The following is a 15,193-nucleotide window of genomic DNA, read 5'->3' as shown; positions in this document are numbered from 1 at the left end:
CTCTCATAGACCCACTCAGAGACTCACGTACCCACTCACAGACCAACTGGAACACTTACTGTGAGAAGCTGTGTTTCTGTTGCAGTAACCCCCTCACTTTTTGCCACACTTCTGATGCAGTTTCACTTGATGTGCCCTGGTTCCCTGCCAATCAGGTTCCCAGGACCTCTGTTCTTTCCCCAAAACTAACCCAAACCCAATTAGCATCTCTGGCCACAGGTCAGCCCCTGGTAAATAGTTCCACAGGTAACCAGGGCACTGTGACCTGGGAAGACCTCTAAGGGCTGCATTACTTATTGTGCCACCCTAGAGGCCCTGTACCGTTACACACATACACACACACACACACACTGCCTTTGCAGGCTCCATGTTTTGATGCAGAACAAAGTGAAGAGTCGACATGGCACACATCCCTGTGTGCCATGCCTACAACCCACTGCCCTGGCATAGATCAGTCACTCCTCTAGGTGGGTGCACTATACCAGTGGTCAGGGTAGAGGTGCATGAGCCCAGTGACCCTACAGTGTCTAAGTCCATTCTTAGACATTGTAAGTGTAGTGCTGCCATTAATAGTATATAGTGCGGGGAGTTTGTCATTATGAACTCTACAGCACCATAATGGCTACACTGAAAACCAAGAAGTTTGGCATCAAACTTCTCAGCACATTAAACCCACACTGAAGCCAGTGTGGAATTTAGTGACAAATGCACACAGAGGGCAACTTAGAGATGCCCCCTGAAAACAACCTACCACTGGTGTACAGGCTGAGTGGCTGATTTCAGATGCCACCACCAGACATGTTTCTGGCCCCCTGGGTCAAGAGCAGGCTGCTCTCTGGGGCCTGAAACAATGCACATCCTGGACGAGGTGCCAAGCTTCCTACTCCAGGATGGGCAGGGTTCATGAAGGGAAAGCTTCAACAGCTTGCCCCCTTTGTGAGCTTCCCCAGGCCACTTGCTCCTTTCAGCAACAGGTCCCCACTGGATCTGATCCCCACTTTAGGCGGGAGAACCTGTGGGAAAAACAAGTGAGGAAGAGAGATTTGCCCACTTCTGCCAACTCCAACCCTCAGGTGGGGGAGGCGAGGTGAAGCACAACTCTCAGTCCCCGCAATCTTGCGGATGGGGGAACTCAGCCAGCCAAGGAAAAGCTTATGTCTCTCTCCCACTGGAGGGTGGCATAATAAGGGGTGTACCCACCCTAGGGCAGGGACCCATTGGTCCCAACCATTTTACCTACCTGTTACGCCCCTAAAACTAGTATTTAGGGGAAACCCTGAACCTTTCTTCCGCTGACCAGAAGAAACTTCGAGAAAAGCAGAAGAAGGAATGAGCAGCTGTTCAGAAGCTAACAAGAGGAAGACGCCCATTGACTTGGCCACAGCCCTACTGGCCTGTATCCACGTCGAACCTGCTCCTGCGAAATCCAGGTGTGTCCTTCACCCAGCAACCTTGAACACCCCGAAGGACCTGCCTGTCTTCAGCCACAATGACTTTGTCTCCTGTGAACACCGGCTTTGTTCATCTGCAAACTCTGGCTCTGGCCGGACACCGCAGATCCGCCTCACTCTGCACCTGCCGTCCACGGCCCGAGCTCTAGTGGACAAACACCATGAGGAGATCCACCCAGTGATCCTAACCTGGCATCCTGCAACCCATCACCTGCCTTAAACCTCCAGCCAAAGCCTGCACCTTAAATACAGAAGGTCCCCAAAACCATGACCAGGAGCTGGTAAGAAGATCCAACCCTAAAAGGCACCCCTGAACCAGACGACCTGCAGCCTTAGTGGCCCAACAGACGGTGCCTAACCAGCCCCAACTTACCTCTTGAAGTAGTGGGCACACCCAGAAGACCTTTGTCCCCAAGCCTGCAGTGTCTTTGCAAACCGGAGGTCCCCTATTGCAAACAACAGGGCACCCGATGTCGAAACAGCGCCCTGCAACCAGCCGCCCTAGTGCCATTGAGGGTCCACCTTTGGTGCTACTTTGTTTCCCCATTTGCCCTGAACTCAAGTCCAGGAGCTTTTCTCCCACAACAAAATGGCCTGCTTGTCAGCAGCCACCAACGGGAGGCCCCCTATCCTCCTTTGGATAACATTGGCCCTCAGCACTCTGCACCCGGCCGACCTAATGCCGCTGAGGGTGTAACTAGAGTGCATCCTTGACCCTAGGGTCCCCTGAATCTACCCCCAGAACCTCAACTCCCACTATCAAATACTTACCTCAAAACCGATAACACAATTTTCCTCCATAGGATAACGTTGACTGTTTTTCTTGGAAAAGTTTCTAAGTGTGGAGATTGAAACCCTAAAGAAATTCTTTAAAATTGTACTATTTAACCGAAACCATTGTACTTACCTGATTACAACAAATGCCCCTGAGTAGTATCCAGGTATACTACTCTGAGTAAGAAAAGTAATCTAAATGTAACTTACCGGTATATTACTGAAAAGTCAATTCAAGTCCATGTACTGTATTTACAAAATATTGCATTTCTCTGCAACCATACTGTGAGTCAAAACAAAGTGTATATACAGTCACAATTCAAACTATTTGCAAACTGCATTACTACTGTAAAGTATGTGTTGTTTACCTGTGCCAGGCTTGTTTTGTTCTAGAAAATAAAATAACTAAAAGAATCTTTTTTATACAAAAACAATTGGTCTGAAGTTTAGTCTTTGAGTGTGTGAATTCATTTGCTGACTGAGTGTGTACAACAAATGCTTAACACTGTCCTCTGATACTGCCTTACTGCCTGACCGCACTACCACAAATAGAGAGTTAGGTGCTATCTAACTTTACCTCTGCCTACCTTTGAGAGTTCCACTGGACTCTGTGCACACTATACCTCACATTGGTACACTATATACAGAGCCAGCTTACTACACTTATACCCTCACTCACGTATACACTCAGACACACCCACTTAGAGAGGCACACCGTCACAAAGATAGCCACTCACAGAATCATGCACAGACTCATATCCCCTCAGGGTCTCATGCACTTACTCATAGTCCTACTCAGAGAGTGATGCATGTGGTTAGAGTTATAAAGAGAGTCAGTCACCCACTCAGACACCCACTTACAGACTCATAAACTCACTTACAGACTCATTGCTGCATTGACTCACAGCCCCAGTCGGAGACTTATGCAGCCAGACAGAGACACGCATGCACCCACTGAAAGACCCATTTAGACATTCACGTACCCACTCAGACCCTCTTGGAGACTCATGTACCAACTCATAGACCCACTCAAACACTTATTTACTCACTGACAGACCTATTGAGACACTCAGATACTCATTGTCTTTGGCATATGCTGGAGTACACCAAGACAGTGTTTACAAAACTGTCATTAATTGCCCAGAAGTCTCCTTCATTGCATTTTCCAAACCAACCCCAGTAACAGTGCCTAGGTCATTGCCCCCACAGTCCACTATTAACATATTTGGATGTTGTCAATGTGCAATATTGTTAATCAAAGGCAGCAATTAATGTGACTTTAAGCCTCTCTGGCTAAACCATTTAATATCTCCTGGCTAAACCATTTAATTTCCACATTAGGCAAACCCTGCCTATTCCACTCTTTCTTGCATATTGTCTGGCCCAGAAAACCTAGCTGGACCCACAATCCACACTCTAACCATTTTTTAGGCAGGAGTAGTAGCACTCAGGAGAAGACTGCAGGTGAATATAATAGTTGGTAGAATGAAAAGCAGTTAAAAAGGAGGGCTGGATGTTGTTTTGTAAAAAAAATATTTGACTGGCTGCTGTACATAATGTCATACCAAACATTAGGTAGTGATTTTTTAAGTAAAGTAAGACGTTTTCTGATTGGTTGTGGAAAAATCTTACACAAGTTACGCTAATGTGGATACACTTACATTTTGAAATCCTCAACCAATCCTGCTACATTTCAACTTGAAGCTAGTATAGTGGTGGCAGAAAGTGCAGTGAACTTATGACCTACTGTTACAGAAGAGAGTTTCAAAGGAGGTTGCTACGGCAACTGTGGTTTACAACCATGGAGGAAGGGTTGCTGATATATTGTGCTTTGTTGTTTTTTTAAATTATGTTGTTTTAGATCTACTATATACTGTAATACATGTATTTCCTAAACGAGTACTGTAATTCCATTGCTTATGGTCTGTAAATATCTACTAGGATTATTGTAAATGTTTTAAAATACTGCAGTGTGGAGTCGCATCTCCGTCGCAGAGTTACATGGGGGGCTGAGCTGGGCGCTGTGATGGGTTGTGAATCCACCTACAGGCACTACCAGATTGGGCTTCTTATTACCACAGTAATAAAGGGCTAAAACAAAGTAACCAATAAAATCTAGTATTAGAAAAAACATATGTCAAAAACGTTCTGATTCGTTGAGCATATCAGTATCTGTGGAAAAAGAGAGGGAAAAATTACCATTACTGGTTTCTTCTTGCAGAGAATGGTACCAGATATTTTCTGTGAGAAGTAACTTGAAGTGAAAATGGAAATACATTAGCATCAAGAAAGGAAATTAAGAGGTATGCTAATAATTAGAACATTAATAATATATATATATATGTAAATATATATGTATTAAGATAGAGTGTCATAAGTATTATTTTAATGTACTAAATGAAAAATGTAGTTTTAAAAATCTATGATATATATGAATAGTATTACAAATGTATAGATGAAATGTAGTGGATATGGAACTACTCAACTATTCAAATAAGAAATTATATATATATATATATATATATATATATATATATATATATATATATATATATATATATATATATATATATATATATATATATATATATATATATATATATATATATATATATTACCTACTGGCGGTCGCCAGTATGTAGCTATAGTTAGGATTTTTTTCAATGCAAAATCTCAAAATTCTATTTGGAATAACTTTGGCGCCGGTTGACGAATCTGCCTGAAATGTTCCTCAAAATGGCCTCGTCAAGCTCCGGTCCTTCCCTGAAAGTTTGGGGGGATGCGTCAAGCGGGGGCCGAGATAAAAGGGGGGTCCCAAAACGCGTTTTCCCCATGTTAATTTCCATAGGGCGGTCGAACTCACTTTTAGCCCGAACGGCTGAATGGATTTACACCAAACTTGGCAAAATTGTAGGGACTGGTAGCCCGATGTGCCTTTGCTATGTCTCAAGATATGTGCTCAAGTGGATTTTGAGTAATTTAGGGTAAAAAAAATATATATATCTATTGGCTCGCCCCGGTACGCGCACCGGTGAGCGCACCAGGCGTGCTACGCGACTTGCGCACGGAAAGCTGATTGGCTCACGGGTGTCTGTAAACATTCGAAACAGTCCGGAGCAGCCGCCATCTTGTGTCTCGGTAGGATCGAGACACAAGAGGTGGCATAAAAAAAGGGGGAAATGAATATAAGGGGGCAGGGTAGACCCCCCCGACCCCTTAGGTTTGATGTGGGGGCTAAAATAGGGTCCCGCGGGGGGGGGGCGCCCGGTACGCGCACCGGGGAGCGGACCGGGGAGCGAAGCATGGGGAAAATCCAGGGCCTTATTTATGAAGGCCTTGCGACAGTTTTGCGCCGCCGGTGCGTCACTTTTTGTGACACACCAGCGGTGTAAAAAATGTGCCTCGTTGTGCCATATTTAAAAAGTGACGCATCTAGATGGGTAGATGGGTCACTTTTTAAACCCCTGCGCCACATTATACCTGCGTCAGGTATAATGTATGCAGAGGGGGCGTTCCCCCGCAAAAAGCCTCGTAATAGTGACATCTATGAGATTTCACTGCGTCACTTTTAGGACGCTGTTGCGTCAAAATCTTGCGCCTGCCTCACAGCAGGCGTAAGACTGACGCAAGCCCTTTCACATGGGGCTTTCCCCATGTGAAAGGACGTATTACTGGAGTTGCGTCACTTTTGTGACACACTCCAGCAATGCGTCACTTTTGCGCTTACAGGTACGTCAGAAATACTGACGTATCTGTAACTCCTTGCGACATGATTCGTCATACATTAAATATGATGCATCAGGAATGTCGTAAGGAGTGCGCACTGAAAAGTGACGCATCGCTGTTTTCACGCAGCGATGCGTCACGATTCATTAATGAGGCCCCCAGTTTTTTCACTGTGTCACCTCTACGACCCTTTCTTGCGTCAATACGTCCCTTTTGCATACATTACACCTGACGTAGGAATAATGTGGTGCAGGGGCTTACAAAGTGACGCAACTACCTAGATGCGTCACTTTGTAAATATGACTGAATAAGGTACATTTTTTACAGCACTGGTGCATCACAAAAAGTGACGCTCCGGTGGCGTTAAAGTGACGCATGGCCTCATAAATGAGTCCTTCAGTCTTCTACTCATGCGTCATATTAAATTTATGACGTATTATGTTGGAAGTTCTTACAGATACGTCAGTATTTCAGACGTATCTGTAAGCGCAAAAGTGATGCATTGCTGGAGTGTGTCACAAAAATGAAGCAACTCCAGCAATGCATCCTTTCACATGGGGCCAAGCCCCATGTGAAAGGACCTGCACGCCTGCTGTGAAACAGGCGTAATATTTGGAAGCAACAGCGTCATAAAAGTGACGCAGTGATATCTCATAGATTTCACTGCGTCACCTCTTCGACCCTTTCTTGCGTCAATATGTCCCTTTTGCATACATTACACCTGACGTAGGTATAATGTGGCGCAGGGGCTAACAAAGTGACACATCTACCTAGATGCGTCACTTTGTAAATATGACTGAATGAGGTGCATTATTTACAGCACTGGTGTGTCACAAAAAGTGACGCACCGGTGGCGTTAAAGTGACGCATGGTCTAATAAATGAGGCCTTTAGTCTTCTACTCATGCGTCATATTAAATTTATGACGTATTATGTTGGAATTTCTTACAGATACGTCAGTATTTCAGACGTATCTGTAAGCGCAAAAGTGATGTATTGCTGGAGTGTGTCTCAAAAATGATGCCACTCCAGCAATGCATCCTTTCACATGGGGCCAGGCCCCATGTAAAAAGGGCCTGCACTTCTGCTGTGAAACAGGCGTAATATTTGGACGCAACAGCGTCATAAAAGTGACGCAGTGATATCTCATAGATTTCACTGCGTCACCTCTACGACCCTTTCTTGCGTCAATACGTCCCTTTTGCATACATTACACCTGACGTAGGAATAATGTGGCGCAGGGGCTTACAAAGTGACGCATCTACCTAGATGCGCCACTTTGTAAATATGACTGAATAAGGTGCATTTTTTACTGTACTGATGCGTCACAAAAAGTGACGCTCTGGTGGCGTTAAAGTGACGCATGGCTTCATAAATGAGGCCTTCAGTCTTCAACTCCAGCAATGCATCTTTTCTTACCCTTCCACACCCCCGTTCCTTTTCAACATTTTCTTTGAATATCCACATTCCCCATATTCACTCTTCTTCTCCTTACTTTCCTTCCCAACACTCACCTTCTTTCAGTCCCCCTACTTCACTTACTTTCTCCTCTCATACCTTTCTGTTCTTTCTTACTCATTTTCCTTTCCATTATCAATGCACTCCATTTCACTAACTCTTTTTCATTTTTTTAAGAATATAGCTCTTTGATGAGAACTGGAGTTAGTTCTGAAAAGAACTTTTTTTTCTTCTTTTTTTTAAGAACAGAAACAAAAACAGGGAATGGAAACTGCTCAACAGGAGCAAAAAAACAAAAAATATTAGTGATGGGAACGGCAGTGATGGATCTCCAATGCTCGAACCATGAGCTGGACACTTTGCTCCCCATAGGTAAGGAGTTGATCGCAGTATCTGTATTTCAGGACAGCATTGTTGAAAGCAGGTTGAATATTTGGCACGAGCCCCTGCGATCGCCCCCTCCCAGAAGTAGTTGCTCCTCCGGTGGATGTAGAGGCCCCATCACTGGGAACCTCTTGTGCCAGAGCCCTGACACTCTCCCGGGCAAAATTCTGGGGGTGCCTCCTCTCCACATGCTGTATCATTGTAAAGTTCCCAAAAGAATATTTCTTCTTGGGGTCACCCCGTGACAGGACTTGTTTGCAGATCCTGCACTCCACTTTTGGAGCATTCACCTTTTTCTGGTTAGGTGGTATTTTAAAAAATTTCCAAATGAAATGCTCCTTCACCTTAGGTTGAGGAGGCTCTTCATTGATAAATTCATGCTCATCTTCACTGCTGGATTCTCTGGCAGCCATGGTAAACCAAGAAAGATCCAAGAGCAAAAAACAGGTCTTTCAGTCACAAAAGTGAAAGAAGAAGTGAAGGAAATGGGTGGGGATTTCATTCTTTGTAAAAAAAAATGTTAGCAACCAATGAAAAGGGTTATTTTAAGGTCACATGACTTGACACGCTGACGCTGCGCGCACCGGAGCGCTTCCGGGTGTGCCTACGCGGTGCGAACGTAGGCGCTTCCGGGGGCGCACACGCGACGCGAACGTAGGCGCATACGCGACGCGAACGTAGGCGTTTCTGGGGCGCATACGCGGCGCGAACGTAGGCGCTTCCAGGGACGCTTACGCGGCGCGCCGAAGTGACGATTTGATAGTTTCACAGAAATGCAAAATCATTTTCATTTCCTTATTCAAAAAAACTGCTTTTATATGTATGGTACTAAATGTCTTGCGTTATTATTTACTTTTCATTCATATTTTTTTTTCACGAACGAAAGTAGCGCTCTGGGTGCGCTTTCCGGAGAGTTTACCGGAGCGCGCACCCAGAGCGCCCCAGGAAAAAATGAAAAAAAAAAAATAAATAATAATTAATACTTACACAAAACAGCAAATTAAAAAAAAAAATCATAGGTTAGAAACTCGATATAGAAAGGAATTAGCATTTAAAAAACCTATGAAATTCACTGAAAAAACCATAGGTTTCACACCAGTTATAGTTAGGAATGAGCATTTAAAAAACCTATTAAATTCACTGAAAAAACCATAGGTATCACACCAGTTATAGTTAGCTGGAAATTTTACTGACATAAAACCATTGAAATTCCCACGTTATAGTTAGTTGGACTCACTATAACTTGCGCGCCTGCAATGCACTGCTGATGACATCACATATTACATCACTCATGACATGGTCAGTGACATCACTCATGACATCACTGATGACACCATCCTTGTGACAGAGTGACAGACCTCCTTTCAGTGTAATGTAAGCCTTGAAACACATATTCAAAAATAGAAATTAACATTTTCAAAAAAATGGAGATACCCATACCAGTTACAACAAACAATTCAGTAATTCCACCATCTACATACACATCCACTCATTCACCAACAGTTCTATATAGTAACTCATACATATACTCACTCATTATATGTAGTGATACACCTATACATCCTGTTACACACCGACAGTCATCCAAAAGTTACTCACACACATATTCACACATGCAAAAAAACTATTGAACATCCATTTATTTGCATATACAGCTATACACACACTACCACTTTACTTCTAAGGAAACTTACACATACTTACTCTCTTAAACAATCACTTATAGAAACACAAACTTATTTAAACAGGAACTCTTACAATCTCTCACTCTCACATATACTCACTTATATATATATCAATACTCACATATACTAGATTAAAACATATGTCGTTACTGAAAAAGACAATAGTGAGACAGTCGTTTACTCACTAACATACACATATACACACTCATCCATCCATACAGTCCTGTACATATGCTGTCTTCAAAACACATACAAACAGTGAGTCAGTCACCAACCCATACAGCCACTTATACACAAAGTGAAACACTGATACATACATTTCAATATTTAAAAGTTACTTGCTAATATATGTATTCACTAAGATACACTTAATAAGGCAGTTAACCAATCAATTCTTTTAAAAACAAACATCCATTTACACACTTATTTAACCATTTATTCTTCCATCGTCCTTTACAAATACATATATAAAACATATATGTTTTTCAGAAAGACACACATTCACTGGATGGTGTCATCAGTGATGTCATGAGTGATGTCAACTTTGGGTCATGATGTCTCTCATGGGGATAGAGGTTGGCCTAATTAATATCTTAAGGGAACTTCACAGTGATACCTCTGCTAAAGTCCGTTTCAATAGGGAGGGGGGGCTGACCGATTCATTTCCTTGCAAGAGTGGGGTACGGCGAGAGGGCGCTAGAGGGCGCGCTTGCGGAATGGCTGCCTAGACCTGCAGCTCCCGCTCCTTGGTAATTAATCCTGCCCAGATCCTGCGCCACGGGGTGCCGTATCACCCCCAGAAGACCGGACTCCACATCCGAGTGGTGCTCTCCACACTCGTCCCAAGTTTGGTGTTGCTGCGAGCCCGGGAGCCGGAGTTACGGGCTGTTGAAAACTGCCCGGCTCTCGCTCTGGAGCTGCGTGTGACGGACGCTCGGCCACTGCAGTCACGCGATCCCGAGGCTTGCCATGAGGACCCCAGGCCGCATCGGGACTTCGCCTCAGAGATCCTTTTGGGACAGCGTGTGGGGGCGGCAGTGAAGGTAGGCGGCTGCTAAGGACCTCGCCTAGGGTCTCCCCCCCCCCCACCTCTCTGGAGACGCTACTGCTGCGACGCCTGTGGCCGCGGCACCTCCGGACTGTTGTGCCCATCGCCCATAGTGCCGCGGACCCGAGCTTGCGCGGCGTGGACCGCTGGACCCGTTGACTGGGGGCTGGGGCTGGCCCCCCTGCTTACCGCCATACCCGCCTGAAGATTGCTGCACCACATTGAGCGCTGGGTGCGCTGGGGGCTGTCAACGTACCACACGACTGCCATCCTGAGGTGTGCCGGCCGGCGAGTCGTGCCACCCTGCCGCTGGCTGTCGCAGCCTGTTCCCTTGGTCTGACCCTGCTGCCCGTCTTAGCTGTCGGCGCTCTGGCCTTTCCAGTACCCGGCTCCCAAGCAGCGAATATCTATTGCTGAGGCCACGTGCCCATGAATGGACATGCAGTCGTTGCCTCCGAGCGCTTAGAGACTGCATAGCGCTTCTGTAGGCAACACCTGTATTGCAGTATATTGTTGCACGCCGGACTCGGGATCCCATTACCTGTTGCTGGCTGCCTCTTACTTGCGGAGTATAACCTCGCGCTGCAGTGCTTTGCCATCCCTCATTTTGACCTTTCACTCGCCCTCGGTCACTGCCATGGGGCGCCCCGAGACTCGCCAACCTAAGCTGAGCTTCGACAACGCTAGAAAAAGCGCCACATCTACACAGATGAACCCGGGGCCCAGCGTGCTGCCTCAGCAACCTGCCCCACCTTCTGCCCCCGCTGCGGACCTTACCAACCTGATACAGGAGATGCGTCAGGGCTTCGCCACCGTTGTAGAAAAGGTGGATGGCGTCACGGCTCGGCTGGACGCCCTGGTCCACAAGGTAGATCACCATGAAGAACGTCTCACGACTGCGGAACAGAGAATCTCCGACAACACTGATGCCACCACGGCCCACACGGCGCAGCTGGCAAGAATGGACAATCTCCTTCGCATCATAGCGGCAAAGAACAAAGACTTAGAAGCACGCAGCCGCCGGAACAACATTTGCATTACAAATGTGCCGGAGTCCACTGCCACGGGTAGGATGGAGTTATATGTGGAAAAATTGCTTAAGGGCTCGATCGGAGAGGAAGCTTTCTCGTCCCAGTTCATCGTGGAGAGGGCCCACCGCTCCCTGGCGCCTATGCCCCAACCTGGCCTGCCACCGAGACCTATAATTGCTCGTCTCCTGAATTATCGCGACCGTGATGCGGCCCTCAGAGCTGCCCGGACTCAAAGATCACTGCGATATGACGGCATCACCTTCTCCCTCTACCCCGACTTCACGCCGATGGTTCAGGATGAGCGGCGCAAGTTCCTACCAGTGAAAAAAAAACTGCGGGAGGCCCAAATAGACTATGCCCTCTTGTACCCTGCAAAGCTTAGAATTACCCACCAAGGCAAGCAGCGCTTTTTCACCAACCCGCAAAAAGCTGAGGACTACCTAAAGACGATCCGGAGGGCGCGCAGGGACGAACGTGTATCTGCGGATGAACAGGAGGATGCTGACCTACCTCTGGTGCACCACGAAGATTGATTGACCCTACACACTTTGAGTCATATATGCATCATGCCGGCCTGTTTGCTGGCAAAGACTCACAACTCGAGAACTGGGGTGATACGAGAGCGACGGATTGTCTGGACCCTGCACCCCAGTGGTAACATATGCCAAGGACCACTCTCTTGGCCCTAGTCTCCACCGAGGGCGGTATAGTTCTGGAGCTATGGGCCGGATAGTGGCAGTGCGCACTTTCTGATGTACCCCTGTCGGGTGTTCCCTATTGACTTGTTGTGTTTTTGGCTGTTTGCCTTACTACAGTTGGGGGGGGAGGGGGAGGAGGGAGGGTCATGTGGGGGGATCCATGGCTACTGGCATGTTTGGGATGCTGGGGTGGGTGGGGGGGGTTGGATTTCATGAGGCCGATGTTGCTTAGACTGTGTGCATGTTTGCTGATCTGGTGTATAGCTTGGTACTGCGGGGGCGGTTGTGGGTTCATGATATGGCCCCCCTGGGCACTTTCGCTACTATTGTTACTGTGTCCATGGCTACTGTGACTGCAGCTGCGCGACTGACATGTCTATCATGGAACATCCGAGGGTTGAACGATGCTAAAAAGTGCAGGAATGTTATTGCCTACCTAAACAGACATCATATACAGGTAGCTATGCTGCAAGAGACACATATGCCCAAGCGAAGGGATACATCTTTTGCATCGAAATGGGCTGGTACCCGTGTCTTTTCCTCCTATTCGTCCTATGCAAGAGGTGTGGCGATTCTCATCGCCCGTGGCGTGCCTTTTCACCGCTTTGGGGAAGAGATGGACGGGGAGGGCCGATATGCTTTGTTATGGGGTAGAGTGGGACATGATGTCTATTTATTTGTTTCAATGTATGCACCGAATGTTGACTCACCTGCCTTTTTTTCCTCATTATGGGTAAAATCGTCTCCATTGGGGCACGACACGTCATCTGGGGTGGGGATTTCAACCTGGCGCTGGCGCTCCCTCTTGACAGAGCGGATGGTGTTAGTTCCTACAAGCCCCGTGCCCGGGAAGCTTTAGAGGGAGTGGTGGAGGAGGGTGGACTGCTGGATGCCTGGAGACACCTACATCCCCTCGGACGGGAAGGCACACACTTCACATCTCACACTGGGACATGGGCGCGCTTGGATTACTTTCTGATTACCCGAGACATCGCTATGGGGCTGTTGGGGGTGGAACATTTGCCCAGAACCTTTTCAGATCACAGCCCTCTGAGACTGCAGTTCCGGACTCCTGGATGGGACGTTAAGAAACCTCAGTGGAGACTAGGTCCTGATGTACTTCTTGACGATCTCTTCCGCACGGAATTGGGCGAAGAGATCAGGGATTTCTTTCCTAGGAACAAGGGCTCAGTGGAGTCAGTTGAACACATATGGGAGGCTTTCAAGGTCACTATCAGGGGGTTCTGCATTTCCAAAAGCCACGGGGTGTTGCGAGATATCCTACGTACCATCACCACACTGGAGGGGGACCTGCGGGATCTGGAGCTTCGCATGGCGTCGGATAATGACCCACGCCTACATGTGACCTTTAGAGAGACACTGTCCAAATATGAAGAAGAGGCTGCCAGGGAGGCGAAATACCGGGGTAAGCACTGGGTGGCCCGCAGATACTGCGAGGGGGATAGGCCTGGGAAAGTGCTTGCTGCACTCACACGTCCATCTCGTGTGCACAACACTATACTGGAGCTTACCGATGAGGCCGGTGCCACCATCAGAGATTCGGATGCGATACTCACTGCCTTCACGACACACTACTCGTCACTACATACATCTACAGTAGAGACGGACGCACCATACGCTGAATACCTAAATGAAGTGGCTTTGTGCTGGCTTAGCGATGGTGATAGGGAGTTTCTTGCAGCGCCATTCGAGCTAGATGAAGTTCGCGAAGCCATCATGTCCCTCAAAAATGGTAAGGCTCCGGGGCTCGATGGCATCCCAGCCGAATTCTACAAAGCCTATATCGATATCATGGCGCCCGTGCTTAGTGAGGTCTTTACCGAATCCTTAGCTGATGGGATACTACCCTGTTCTATGCGTGAGGTGGTTATCACCTCCCTTCTGAAACCGGATAAGGATCCCTCCTCCTGTGACTCTTACCATCCACTTTCCCTCCTAAACTGTGATGTCAAGATCCTCGCCAAGATTCTGGCCACACGGCTCTCGTTGCTGATGACCCAAATTGTCCTGCCTGACCAATCTGGCTTCGTTGCGGGCAGATCCACATCCCATAATCTGCGTACCCTTTTCTCCCTGCTCCGTACGGTCCACCCTGACATCCCAGTGGCGGCTGTGTTCCTGGACGCCACCAAGGCGTTCGACTCTGTCGAATGGCCCTACCTCTTCTCGGTCCTGGCCAGCATGGGTTTCCCTAAAATGTTCCTAGCCTGGGTGCGCCTCCTATACACAGATCCTACGGCAAGAGTACTGATAAATGGTAAATTGTCGCAACCTATCACGCTCACGAGAGGCACCCGCCAAGGTTGCCCGCTCTCGCCTCTATTATTTGCTATCGCGGTTGAACCCCTAGCCTGTCACCTGCGTCAATTACACCGAGCGGGAGCAGTACAATGCCTGCAGCGGCAAATCGATGTGTCCCTCTATGCGGATGACATCACGCTATATGTCAAATACCCGGACCTACACCTCAATCCCCTGCTTCGGGAATTCGTCCTGTTTGGAGGGGTGTCAGGGGTTCACATCAATTGGTCTAAGTCACAATTTTTTCCTCTTACGGATGGAGTACACAACTTCCCACTTGATTACCCGTTGATATGGTGCCGCGATGATCTCCGCTATTTGGGAATCCGTATTGCCAGTGACAAGGACGAGACTCTCCGATCCAATTATGGAGTAGCCGTAACCAAGCCCCTGCCTCCGTCGATAGATGGATCATGTTGCCACTCTCCATGGCTGGGAGGGCTTCCCTCATAAAAATTGTGATATTGCCCCGCTTTCTGTACCTCTTTCTTAATATCCCCTACTACCCTGGCGCTTTCTTCTTCAAGACACTCCGCACGGAGCTGCGCAGACTTTTCTGGGGTGGCAACTCTCCCCGCTTAAAGTGGTCAACGCTGACCCTTCCCTATGACCAGGGG

This window comes from Lissotriton vulgaris, chromosome 5 (genome assembly GCF_964263255.1).
Source record: "Lissotriton vulgaris chromosome 5, aLisVul1.2, whole genome shotgun sequence".
Taxonomy (NCBI): domain Eukaryota; kingdom Metazoa; phylum Chordata; class Amphibia; order Caudata; family Salamandridae; genus Lissotriton; species Lissotriton vulgaris.
Note: the sequence above shows the minus strand (reverse complement) of the source record.